At 43.2% G+C, this 14,048-nt stretch overlaps 1 non-coding gene across 1 annotated transcript; it reads right to left on the reverse strand.

The window, feature by feature from the left end:
* Positions 1 to 8,291: 8,291 nt before the first annotated feature.
* On the reverse strand, positions 8,292 to 8,376 carry trnak-uuu (transfer RNA lysine (anticodon UUU)). Its single transcript is given in 2 exon segments — positions 8,292 to 8,327; positions 8,340 to 8,376. It is a non-coding gene; the product is annotated as a tRNA-Lys (tRNA).
* Between the last annotated feature and the right edge of the window lie 5,672 nt (positions 8,377 to 14,048).

A 14,048-nucleotide genomic window follows, 5' to 3' on the forward strand; every position in this document is an offset into this window, starting at 1 on the left:
AAACACTGAAAGTTAACTTGCAGGTCCAGCGAGCAATCAGGAAAGCAAATCGAATGTTGGAATTTATTGCAAGGGGGTTGGAGTGGCTCCCTGACCGAACACCATTTGTCCTTTATTAACAGATGCTCCCTGACTGATCACCATTTCTCCTTCATTTACAGATATTCCCAAACTGAACAGTTTTTCTCCTTCATTTACAGACGCTCCCTGAGAGATCACGATTTCTCCTTCATTTCCAGATTCTCCATGGCCGATCACCACTTCCCCTTCATTGACTGATGCTCCCTGGCATATCACCTTTTCTCCTTCCTTTACAGACACTCCCTGACCGATTACCATTTTGCCGTCATTTACAGACACTGCCTGACCGATCATCATTTTGCCTTCATTTACAGATGATCCCTGACCGATCACCTTTTCTCCTTCAATTACAGACACTCCCTGACCGATCACCAGTTCTCCATCAATTACAGACGCTCCCTGACCGATCACCATTTCTCCTTCATTTACAGACGCTCCCTGACCAATCAGCATTTCTCCTTTATTTACAGACGCTCCCTAACCGATCTCAATTTCTCATTCATTTACAGACGCTCCCTGACCGATCAGCATTTCTCCTTTATTTACAGACGCTCCCTGACCGATCTCAATTTCTCAATCATTTATAGACGCTCCCTGACCGATCACCATATATCCTTCATTTACAGACGCTCCCTGACCGATCACCATTTCTCCTTTTGTTGAGTTTTGGGCCGGAGCGAAACGGGAGAAACCGGAAGCCGGCGGGTAGTGAGGTGGGGGGGGGGGGAATGTTCACTGTTTTATATTCGGGTCTGGGGCCGCACTCGGGGTTTGTAACGCCTGAGCCTGGGCCTGAGCCCGGACCCGGGACCCGGGGTTTATTGAGCCTCTTGCTCCGATCCTCTGACCTGCACCGAACGCGCTCCTCCCGCAGCATCGATTGGCCGCGCACTGACCGGTATTGAGTCACTACTGCGCCTGCGCACTGAGCTCCACTGATTCAGATCGGGCACAATCTGTACCGCGCTGCATGCTGGACGGTGCAACCGCCATTGATGTCCCTACTGTCTGGCCGAAAAGCAAAGACATTGGAAGCATTGAGATCCCGTTTGGACCAAGGATAATAAAATAAACTGAAACTCTTCGTGCCATTTGAACCGGCACAAACACACAGCGTAGTCGTGCGCCCCCCATCCACCCCCACCCCACCCTCACACACACACACTTTGGTGAACTCCAGAAAATATTTTTTCGGTAACTGTTTTTAATTTCGTTTTGTTAAATGTTGCAACTGACGGGTTCAATGAATGTTTATTTTCCAACTTCACCGCGGGACGGCCAGTCTCACCATTAACCCCGCCCTGGTGATTAAGTAGAGTTCTGGACAAATAGGATGAGCGGAAAGTTTTAGGAATTTCCTGCAAATGGTCGGGTGCCGCAGGGCCTCAACTATTTACAATATAAATCAATGACTTGGATGAAGGAACAGAGTGTCTTGTGGCCAAGTTAGATGATAATACAAAGATAGATGGAAAAGAAACTTGCAATAAGGACACAAAGTGTCAGCAAAGCGATGTTGACTGGTTAAGCGAATGGGCAAAAAATTGGTAGATGGAATCTTATGTGGAAAATGTGAAGTCATCCACTTTGGGAGGAAAAATAAAAAAAGCCAAATATTATTTAATGGAGAAATACTACAAAATGCTGTGGAACAGAGGGATCTGGGTGTCCTCGCACATGAAACACCAAAAGTGAACATCCAGTTGCAGCAGGTAGTCCGGAAGGCAAGCCGAATATTGGCCTTTACTTCTAGGGCGATGAAGTATAAAAGCAGGGAAGTCATGCTACAACTGGTGAGACCACATCTGGTGCACTGCGTACAGTTCTGGTGCCCTTATTTAAGTAAGGACATACTGCATCGGAGGCAGTTCAGAGAAGGTTCAGTAGGTTGATTCCGGGTATGGAAGGGTTGTCTTATGTGGAAAGATTGAACAGGTTGGGTCCATACTCATTGGAATTTAGAAGAACGAGAGTAGATCTTATTGAAACATGCAAGATTCTGAGGGGACTCGATAGGGTAGATGCTGAGAGGATGTTACCCCTCATGGGGGAATCTAAAACTAGGGGCATAGTATAAGAATAATGGGCCGCCCGTTAAGAGGGAAAGGAGGAGGATTTTTTTTCTCTCAGAGGGCCTTGAATCTTTGGAATTCTTCACCGCAAAAAGCTGTGGAGGCTGAGTCATTGAATACATTCAAGGCTGAGTTAGACTAATATTTGATCAGCAAGGGAGTTAAAGGATATGGGGAAAGGGCGGTAAAGTGGAGTTGAGATAAAAATCAGATCAGCCACGATCTCATTAAATGGCTGAGCAGGCACAAGGGGCCGAATGACCTATTCCTGCTCCTATCTCTTATGGTCTTATGGTAAATTGACTGGAGAGATGAGCGGACAGTTGTTCCTCCAACCAATCGGAGTGTGTGAGGGGCGGGAGTTGCGGCACCGAATGGGCGGGTCTAAGCCCAGTTGTCCGTCATTGTCTGAAGCATTATTTTAAAAATTAATTTATCTTAAGCTCCAGGAGAAAACTCGTCCTTTCTGTTGGGGCTTGAAACAGACGAAACCAGATCAGGTGGAGCAAACATTTCAACATTTGTTGGAAAAACACATTAATTAAGAACAGCCAACATGGATAATGATAAAGGGAATGTAGCGGAGATTGTGTAGATGGATTGTGAAAAGGTGTTTGATAATCTGCCGGACAGGAGGCTTGTTGATAAAATTAATACTCACGGTATTAAAATGAATGGGGCAGTGAGGATAGCAAGTTATGCAAAGGGCAGAAAACAAAGAGTAGTTGTTAATGGATGTTCTTCAGACTGGAGGGATGTAAACAGTGGTGTCCCTCAGGGTCAGTGTTGGGACTATTGCTCTTCTCAATATAGAGATTGCTCTCAGCTTGGGTATGTGGGACACAAGGTGAAAATCTCTAGATGACGCCAAAATTGGCAGCGTGGGGAACTGTGAAGAGGAGTGTCAGTGACTTCACTGTGACGTCCACAGGTTCGGAAACAGGCAGGTGAAGTTTAATGCAGGGAAATGTGACGTGATACATTTTGAAAGGAAGAAAAATTAGATGAAACGTACACTAAATGGTCAAACTTTTATAGTAGAGGAGCGGAGAGACTTCGGGTGGAAGGTTCTAACTAAAGCGTTGTCTTATTGATTACAGGTCTGAGATTCAGCAACTTTAACATCTTATTAAGAAATATATGAGCAAATTCTCTTTCCTCTACCGTATCAGAGTAAACATGCAAATCCCCCGTGTACACGAGATGATCCCGCGAAATGGAACCTCGGACACCCTGAGCTTGATCTCCGGTGTCTCCAATCCTGACTGCCACTTACATCAGTATCCCGTCACTTTTATACACTGTAGTGATCCATCTCTGTCACTGGAGCTGGAACTTTCCCATTCTGTGAATTAGAAGGACACAATGCTTGGTTCCCAGCAGTTATTTTTCTTCAGTAGCGTTCTCATGACCCGTGAACTACTCTGCTTACTCTTAATTAGAATCAGAGAATCAAATAAATTTACGGCACAGAAAGAGGTCATTCGGCCCATCGTGTCTGTGCCGGCTGAAAAATAGCTATCCAACTTAATCCCACTTTCCAGCTCTTGGTCTGTCGCCTTATAGTTTACGGAACTTCAAGTACATACTCATTAAATGTCGATGAGGGTGTCTGCCTCTACCACCCTTTCAGACAGTGAGTTCCAGACCCCCACAACCCTTCGGCGAAAGAATTTCTCCTCAGCTCCCCACTAATCCTCCTACCAATCACTTTGAATCTATGCCCACGGTTATTAACCTCTCTGCGAAGGGAAATGGGTCCTTCCAATCCACACTATCGAGGCCCCTCATAATTTTATACACCTCAATTAAATGTGCCTTCAGCCCCCTCTGTTCCAAAGAAAACAACCCCAGCCTATCCAATCTTTCCTCTTAGCTAAAATTCTACAGTCCAGGCAACATCCTTGTAAATCTTTCATGCCTTGTATAAAATGTCTGCTATTTGAAAGTCGTGACATTGATCAAAGTCCGCATTGCATTTTCTTGCCATTTGTGTCAAGATTTGGAAAAGATCTGCTACCTGACACTTTAAATGTTGCCGACCTTTAACTGTAGCTCACAGTGTCTGAACAGTTAATGTTATCATTGGACTTTTATGTATCTTCTTGTGCTCCATCTCCTTAACAACACCAGCTGATCACAGCAATGTTTTCTTCAAATGGAATCCCAGTGTGAAAAAATGCACAATTTCAGAGCGAAGCGTCATATGCAAGATTGGTGGGAGATGCGACACGAAATAATGGGCCTGGGGCAGTGAGAACATCTCTTGAGCATTAAGATATTCAGTATCCGAAGAAGCAGGGAGATGAGGTCGTTGTGTCTATTCATCCAGGTATCTGCAAAATCCATCGTCTCTCAATGCGCAGCATCATTCTCCCCTCTCCTGCTTTCCAGTTAAGGAATTTTTTCTCGTTAAGTCGCAGTATTTGCTTCAGTATTTCACCGGCATCTGGAGGAGCAAAGGAAGCTGGAGACAGAAACAGAAGGAGATGACACGTGGTGGCAGAATCTTGTCTGTGTCAATTGCTTCAAGTAAGACATGACACACCTGCGTTGCCTTGCACCTTTCCAAGGAGCTGCACTGATTCGGTGCGTGCGTTTTGGAAATGGGAACAGTTCTATCAGAGGCTTGTGGTAATATTTCCCTTCACTGTCCATTTCATGTACCTTCCTACCCGCACTTGGCGCTGTCGTTGTCTGAACAAGTCTTTCATGTCCGAACAGCAAATTCCATTTTGTGCGAGCAACTTGTATGCGTTGGTCTGCTTGCTTGAATGAAAATTGCAGCAGATTCGCTGGTGGTCTTGTGCTGAGGATTCGGCGCTCTCGCCGCCGTGGCACCATATTTGATTCCCGATCAGGGAACTTGACTTTCCCGGTGTTGTTCAAAATACCACCAACCAAATTCCCCCGACTGAGCACAAAGCTCGCTCCTAATCAACATGAGTAATTTCACCGCTCCTGCCTGAACAGCCAGCAGCACATCATTCTTCAATTTTACAACACATAAGAGCGATACACAATGCACTTTCTTGCCTTCTGTAAAATACCTCCTGTTCGAAAGTCGTGCCGTTCATCAAAGTCTACATGACGTTTTCTTGCCATTTCTGTCATGATTTGGAAAAGATCTGCTGACTGACACTTTAAATGTTGCCGACCTTTAACTGCAGCTCACAGTGCCCGAACAGTCACTGTTATCATTAGCCTTTGATGTCTCTTCTTGCACTACATTTCTTGAACAACACGAGCTGATCACAGCATCGCTTTCTTCAAATTGAAGCCCAGTGTGAAAAAATGCACAATTTCAAAACTAAGCAACGTGTGCAAGATTAGAAGGAGAGTGCGTGAGGAGATAATTAGCTTGGATCAGTGATCACTTGAGCATTAAGATATTCATTGTCTAAAAGAAGCACAGAGATGATATTTTTGTCTAGATTTATCAGTATAGAAATGAAGCAGGGAGTTGAGATCCTTTTGTCTATTCATCCTGCTTGCTAAAAAATCTTTCGCCTCTCAATGCCCAACACCTTTGTATCCCACTTCCAGCTCTGCAGGAAAGTATTGGTTTCATTAATTCTCCGCGTTTGCTGCAAACATCTAATTCACCTGGCAGATCTGGCCATGTCGTCCAGTCGTAAGTCACCCCATCGTGCTGACACCATGTTAACAACTCAAGATAAGCTATTTTATGTTCATGGAATGCACTCGAGCCAGTTTTCCAGATCAATATGTCGAGGAACCTAAAAGGGAACAGGCTATTTTAGATCTAGTGTTGTGAATGGAGACAGGGGTAATTAGTAATCTTATAGTAGATGACCCACTTGGAAGAATGATCATAATATGATAGAATTTCATATTGAGTTTGAGAGTGATGTCGTTAAGTCCGAAACTAGGGTCTTACATTTAAACAAAACCAATAACGTAGTTATGAGGGGTGAGTTGACGAAGGTAGTTTGGGAAATTAGATTAAAAATATGATGGTAGATAAGCAATGGCGAACATTTAAAGACATAATTCATAATTCTTCAACAAAATTACATTACCTTGAGGATTAAAAACTTCACCGGAAAAGTGGTTAAACCTTGGTTAACTGAAGAAATTAATGGCAGTATTAGGTTAAAAGAGGCTTACAATGTTGCCAAAAAGAGTAGTAAGCCTGAGGAATATGAGGGTTTTTAGAAATCAGCAAAGCATGACCAAGAAATTGCTAAAATGGAAGAAAATAGAATTAAGTTAAACCAGCAAGAAATATTAAAATGGATTGTAAGAGCTTCTACAAGTATGTATAAAGCAACAGATTAGCAAAAGTAAACATGGGTCCCTTGGAGACAGAGACAGGAGAATTTACAATGGAGAAAACGGAAATGGCAGAGACGTTAAACAAGTATTTTGTATCTGTCTTCACAGTAGAAGACACAAAAATCATACCAGAATTATTCGGGAACCAAGGTTCTAATGAGAGTAAGGAACCTAAAGCAATGAAGATTAGTAATGAAAAAGTACTGGAGAAATTAATGGGACTAAAATCTAACAAATTCAGTGGACCTGATAGTCTACATCCTATGGTTTTAAAAGAGGTGGCTGCAGAGAAAGTGGATGCATTGGATTTACTTTCCAGAGTTCCCAGGATTCTGGAAAGGTCCCCATGGATTGGAAGGTACCAAATGTAACCCCGCCATTCAAGAAAGGAGGGAGAGAGAAAACAGCGAACTACAGCACATTTAGCCTGACAATAGTAGTGGGGGAATTGCGAGAATCTATTAATAGGGACTTGATAACAGGGCACTTAGAAACTCATAATATGATTAGGCACATGGAACACGGTTTTATGAAAGGGAAATCGTGTTTGACAACTCTATTAGAGGTTTTGAGGGTGTAGATAGCAGGGTAGATAAGGGCGAAACATTGGATGTAGAATATTTGGATTTTCGAAAGGCATTCAATAAGCTGCCACACAAAATGTTGTTAAACAAGATTAGGGCTCATGGGATTGTAGGTAATATATTAGCATGGTTTGGGGATTTGTTGACATGGAGAAAACAGAAACTCGCAATGAACAGGTCATTTTTGTTTTGGCAGGTTGTAACTAGTGGGGTGCTGTGAAGATCAGTGCTTGGGCCTCAGCTATTTACAATCTATATTAATGACTTAGATGAGTGGACCGAGTGTAATGTATCCAAGTTTGCTGATGACACAAAACTAGGTCGGAAAGTAAGCTGTGAGGAGGACGCAAAGAGGATGCAAAGTGATACAGACAGGTTAAGTGAGTGGGCGAGAAGTTGGCAAATCAAGTATAAAGTGTGGAAATGTGAGGTTATTGGCTTTGGTAGGAAGATTATAAAAGCACACTATATTTTACAAGGTGAGAGACTACGAAATGTTGATAGTCAGAGAGATTTGTTTGTCCTTGTACACGGATCACAGAAAGCTAACATGCAGGTGCAGCAAGCAATTAGGAAAGCAAATGGTATGTTCGTCTTTATTGCAAGGCGGTTGGAGTACAAGGATAAGGAATTATTGCTCTAATTATATAGGGCTTTGGTGAGACCTCATCGGGAGTACCGTGCACAGTTTTGATCTCCTTAACTGCGGATCCATACGCTTGCCATAGAGTGGGTGCAACAAAGGTTCACTGGATCGATTCCTGGGATAAGAGGGTTGTCCTGTGAGGAGAGATTGAGTAGAATGGGCCGATATTCTCTGCAGTTTACAATAATGAGGTGAACTTATTGAAACACATAAAATTCTTAGAGGGCTTGACAGGGCAGATGCTGGGATGCTGTTTCCCCCAGCTGGAGAGTCTCGAACTAATGGTTTTAATCTCAAGATAAGGGGCCAGCCATTTAGCTCAGAGATTTCTTCACTGAGAGGGTTGTGAACCATTGGAATTCTCTAACCCAGAGGGCTGTGGATGCTGAGCCATTGAATAGATTCAAAACTGTGATAGATAGATTTTTGGGCACGAATGAACTCAAGGGATATGGGGATCGGTCAGGAAAGTGGAGTTGAGGTCGAAGATCAGCGATGACCTCATCAAATGGCCGAGCAGGCACAAGGGACTGTTTGGCCAACTCTTGTTCCGTTCGCTGATATTGGTCCGGTGGAAAAGCAGAACTTGCCAGCTGGTTTAAAATTTTGCACCTGAATAGGGATTTGAACCCTGGACCCTCAGATCACTATCGGTTTTAAAAGTCTGATGCTCTACCGACTGAGCTATCCAGGCTTGTTGTTAGGTTAGTTTCCATCATACAGATTCATGGTAGGACTTTCAATTATTCCTGTCGATGTCGAATTCGGAGGAGTATCCGTTTTATACAATTTTCAGCAACGTGTTGAGGAGAATCCTTGTTTCTGTTGAACATGATGAAAGAAACATGGACAGCGAACTCGTGATTTTGCAATTCTTCTTGTTTGTACAAAATGTCTTGTCATTCGATAGCAGCAATTAAAAAAAAACACTTTACCCAGTGGCTCAAAAGCTAAACTTGTTCCACGCTGGAGCCAGAAAAGGCCTCTCGACCTATCAACCGATCAACAATTGAAAGCTGAATAATTTCACCCTTTACACCGTGACACCAGGCAGCAGATTTACCTCCCGAATTTTCCATACGCGACACTTCAAACCGATGAATCCCTGCTTCACGGAAAGAAGAATTGTGTTTTTGGTTCTTTGGTTTTAATGATTTCGTGCCGGCCGCTTTATCATTTCAGCTGTCGCCAATCGTCCACTCTCCTCTTATAAACAAATAAACTCTCACCTGCTATTGCAACACGGTAGGCCAGAGGAGCCTCAGTGCCCACATGGGGACAAGAAGAAGTCGATGTGATATGGAACCGGTTGTACCTTGAACTCCGGTGAAAATGTTTAACTACTTTCGATAGCGCTAGAGCTCACAACTTCGGTATTTCTCGAGCGTCTAATTGTTGTAGAAGTGACGCGCGCTGACCGATTGCGCCACGAGAGCCGCGCACGGTCTGTGTCACCAGTGCTCCCATCAAACAGCTTCATCCTCGGTCTCTCAATTATCGCTTCGTCATCTTTCCCACACAGAAGCCTCCAAACAAGAGGCGATTCGTTAAACATCTGCAGTGACCTTTAAAAGCCGTGGCGTCTGAAACAAAACCCCAGACGATAAGAACTTTTAATTATATTATTATTATTAACTTAAGGACAATTATTTTCATGCTACTGTGAGGATTTGGGGAAATTGGGAGCTGAAACGAAGAAACTCTCTCTGTGCTGTCGTTGATTGAAGAGACGGGCGTTTTTTCATTTGAAAACCGAGGCTCGGAACTTTCTGATGCAGAAGTGTGACAGAACATTATGGTTTGTGGCAGTTGCCGGGGAGATCTAGAGGAGAGGGAGAAAAGTCAAAGTCACAGCTGTGACAGCTCAAGTGCTCTGCTGATCTGTAATATTTAGAAAGTAATGTACAGTATAGGAAAAACCAGTTTGGTTTCGGTTATTACTAAAAGTCCCGGGTTCAAAGACGGATTCGTAAAGAGGGAACGGATTTAACCGCCAGACCGAAATTATTCCACATGAATCTGAAGCGTCTTGCGGAAAACGGCAGTGCGAACTGTTATGATCGTGTCATGACTTGAAAGACCCTCCAATTACCAACAGTATCTTTGAACGAGTTGTGCAGCTAAACCGCGATAGAAGCCGCTTTGCATTCGTCAAACGTGTAGGTGATGATATTGGGGTTGATAAGGGTCGATTTCAATTATTTGAAATCTCACCATGTGACCCCAAGATTGACCGCAGAATCGAGTTTTTCCTGTAAGTGCTGAATTGAAGGGAAAGGCGCAAAAAGCAGGTCGGAGAAATGAAGAGCAGAAAATGTAGATGAAACTTGCACGAGTGAAAATCCCTGTGCGTTGGAAGACTCGGTCCCGAGTGGTCGAGAGGATTGGTATTTCAAGCTGTTTCACAGCTCACACACACACACACACCATTGGCTCAATTAATCACCTTCAACAACTCGAATACATCAACAATTAATGTTCTGTACACAAGGAAATACAAACCTTTTCAATGCAACTTGTCCGCATAATTTAAACATTTTAGCTCCAGTATAATTCTGGTGAATCTGCGCCAAGGCCAATATATCCTCCCTGAGGTGTCGTGCCCAGAACTGAATGCGGTACTCGAAATGTGGTCTCAGCATAGTTTATATAAGTGTAACATAACTTCCCCCCCTGTGAATTCCAGCTACCTTAAGATAAAGGCCAAAGTTCAATTCGCCTTTTTAATTATTTTTTGTAACTGTCCACTGACTTTTCATGATTTCTGCACTTGGACCCGTAAAAATCTTTCCTCCTTCACAGTTCCTAGCTTCTCACCAGTTAGAAAATATTCTCATCTATCTTGCTTAGGCCCAAAGTGGATCACCTCACACTTCCCCATATTGAAAGATTGAACAGTCTTCGGCTCTTTTCCTTAGAAATTAGAAGGCTGAGGGTGACCTGAAATAGGACTTTAAGATTATGCAAGGGTTTGACAGGTCAGACTTAGAGAAGGTTTTTCAATTTTGGGGGGAGGAGTCCAAAATTGGGGCCATAAATATAAGATAGTCACAAATCAATCCAAAATGGCATTCAAGAGAACCATATTTACAAAGAGGCTCGCTCGAATGTACAACTCGCTACCACAAGGAGTAGTTAAGGAGAATAGCATGGATGCATTTATAGGGAAGCGAGATAAACACATGGAGTAGAACACAATATAAGGGTTTGCTCATAGGGTTAGATGAAGCGCCGTTGGAGGAGGCTCGTCTGCAGCATGAACACCTAGTCGAGTTGGGCCGAATTGTCTGTTTCTGTGATGTACATTCTATGTAATTCTATGTAAGCTCCATCTGACATAGTTTTACCAACTCACTTAACCTATCAATTTCGCTTTGAAACATTTGCTCCCATCCACACTACTCACTGTGCCACCTAACTTGGTGTCGTCGACAAACTTGGATATGTGGCTCTCTATTCCTTCATTTGCCTCTTTTATACTAATAGTAAAAAACTGATGTCCGGGTACAGATCCCTGGTTTACACCACTAATCACAGCCGGTCAATTTGAGGACAGTTCCATTATCCCTACTCTCTGTCTGCTGCCTCCGAACCAAACCCCCATCCATGTCAATGGGTTGCTTTAATTTCCATGTGCTCTCATTTGTGTTAACAGTGTCTTCTGTGGTACGTTATCGAATGTCTCTGGAACTCAATATACATATAACATCCATAGACACTCCATTATCTACTACGTTATTACATCTTCAAGAAGTTCAACTAGTTTCGTTGGACTTGACTTAACCTTTACAAATCCATGCTGGCTCTCTCTGATCAATTCACATTTATCCAAGTGCTCAGTCACTCTTCCCTAATAACAGATACTGGTAACTTCCCCACAAAATACGTCAGAGTAATAGGTCTACAATTTCCTACGTTATCTCTCCTCCCATTCCTAAATAATGGAACGACATTGGCAATTATTCAATCCATGGAACAATTCCTGAAACAAGAGAGTTTGAACGATCATGACTGAAGCATGTCCAGTTTTCTCACCTATTCATTTTAATCCCCTGGGATGCTCACCATTAGGTCCTGGAGATTTGTTTATCTTTAATCTAATTATTTTCTCCAATACCATGATTTTACTTGGACTGAATCCCCTTGATTTATTTCTGGGCTTGATGAGGTCAGGGTATAATTCTCGATTCGAGGTTCATACCCCGGAGAAGCCCAAATTGAGCCCTCGAATTTTGATTTTGACGTGCGATTCAAACTTTTGTGAAGAGGGAAAATAAGTCCCCAAATTACTCCACCTGAATCTCAAGCGCTTTCGGATGAAGTTCAGTTCAAACATTCTGAACTTTAAAGGCACCTCAATGACCTGCACTTTCATTGAACGAGCTTTCTTTGCAATTGCCGTCCACCTTGAAACCGCTCTGGGCTTTCATCTCACTGAAGCAGAGTTTGGCCGCTTTGTATCTGTGAGCATGTCGGTGACAAGGTTCCATTTGACATAGGTCGCTTTCAATTTTGAAGATCTCGTCAAGTTCAGGGAAAAGAAACCGAGAATCGAATTGGCCCTTTAAGTGATGAATTGAAGGGATTGGTGCTCGAAGCAGATCTGGAAAATGCGCAGTGCGGTCGATCAGGAGTTCCAAATCCACCCTCTCGCCACTCGGCGATCATATTGACTGAACTTTGCTCTGGCCCTGTGTCACCGCGTTGAAATCGAGTATTTCTCTGGCACGTTGCTCTTAAATTCATAGTTGCTGGTTTAAGAGTGAAGACTGGCTCGTTGGATTTTTACTCCTGCAAGCTTCAACCATTCATTTTGGAAAAGTAATCTGACAGTGGACAGTTGTTATATTGGTCACTGCAGCCTCAAGGTTCAGCTTAGTGAATTACTGGTTTAGCAGGTGAACTCTTCACTTGTCTCGATGGTGCTATTGGTTAGATTGATTCGAGCCCTTATTTTATTTTTCCTGAGGATTCATCGCCTCAAAGTTCCAGGGTTTCAATGTGTGTTTTGTCTGCAAGAAAATGTACCATGATCATTGCCGGCAGAGCAGGGCTAATATTCCACCATTTACCCTGTGGACGAAAAAAAACCTTGTGATCGCATCGCAGGCACATGAAACATATAAAGGAATGGAACATTGACTTCACGGAAATTACAATTCATCTTGACAGACAAGGTCCCGAAAAGCGAATTCGCTGTGACATGGAGATTTCTGTGGTGAGCGAGTCCAGACTGTTTCTATGTTCAGAGAATAAATGGCGCACGCTTTATGTTGGAAAAGCAAAACGGTGGGGATTGTTGTCATAGCCCGATGCCTTTCGTGTTGTATCAATTGTCCCTCGTTGCGTTAATTTCATCTTGATCGCATACCCAGTTAGGGCGTTCTTGTGATAAATGGCGACAATTGCCTGCTTTGATAAATTTAACAAAGGCTGCACCAGATTCCTGCTGTCAGAAGCACTGAACTTTTAATCCCACTCTTAAGGTACAGACTGGAAAATGATCAAATTTCATCACATGCAAAGCACAAAAATCAAAGATTCCGACCATTCGCTGTGTAAAGAAGTTTTTACTCATGTCACCTTTGGTTCTTTTGCCAATCACCTTAAATCTGTGCCCTTTGGTTCATGTCCCTTCAGGCAATGGGAACAGTTTCACTCGATCTACTCTGTCCAGGCCCTTCATGATTTTGAATATCTCCATCAAATCTCCTCTCAGCCTTCTCAGTTCCAAGGAGAACAATCTCAGCTTCTTCAGTCTATGCATTTAATTTAATTCCCTCTTCCCTGGAATCATTCTAGTAAATCTCGTCTGCATCCTCTCAAGGCCTTCACATCCTTCCAAAAGTGCACTGCCCAGAACTGGACACAATACTTAATTTTTTCGCCGAAATAGTGTTTTATAAAGGTTTATCATGACTTCCTTGTTTTTGTACTCTATGCCTCTCTTTATGAAGCCCAGCACCACGTTTGCGTTTTAAGCCGCTTTCTCAACCTGCCCTGCCACTTTCAACGATTTGTGTACATATACCCCCAGATCCCTCTGTTCCTCTAATACTTTTAGAATTATGTCCTCTAGTTTATATTGCCTCTCCTCGTTTTTCCCACCGAAATGCATCACCCCGCATTTTTCCGTGTTAAACTTCATCTGCCACGTGTCCGTCCATGCCACCGGCGTGTCCATATCCTCTTCAAGTCCATCCAACTCACTGTTCTCGACCCTTCCAAGTTTTGTGTCATCTGCAAATTTTGATATTGTACCCTTTACTCCCAAGTCCAAGTCATTAACATATATCAAGAAAAGCAGTGGTCCCAGCACCGACCCCTATGGGACACCAATGCCCACCTCCCTCCAGTCCAAAAAAC

The sequence above is a fragment of the Heptranchias perlo genome, unplaced genomic scaffold (genome assembly GCF_035084215.1).
Source record: "Heptranchias perlo isolate sHepPer1 unplaced genomic scaffold, sHepPer1.hap1 HAP1_SCAFFOLD_44, whole genome shotgun sequence".
Lineage (NCBI taxonomy): Eukaryota > Metazoa > Chordata > Chondrichthyes > Hexanchiformes > Hexanchidae > Heptranchias > Heptranchias perlo.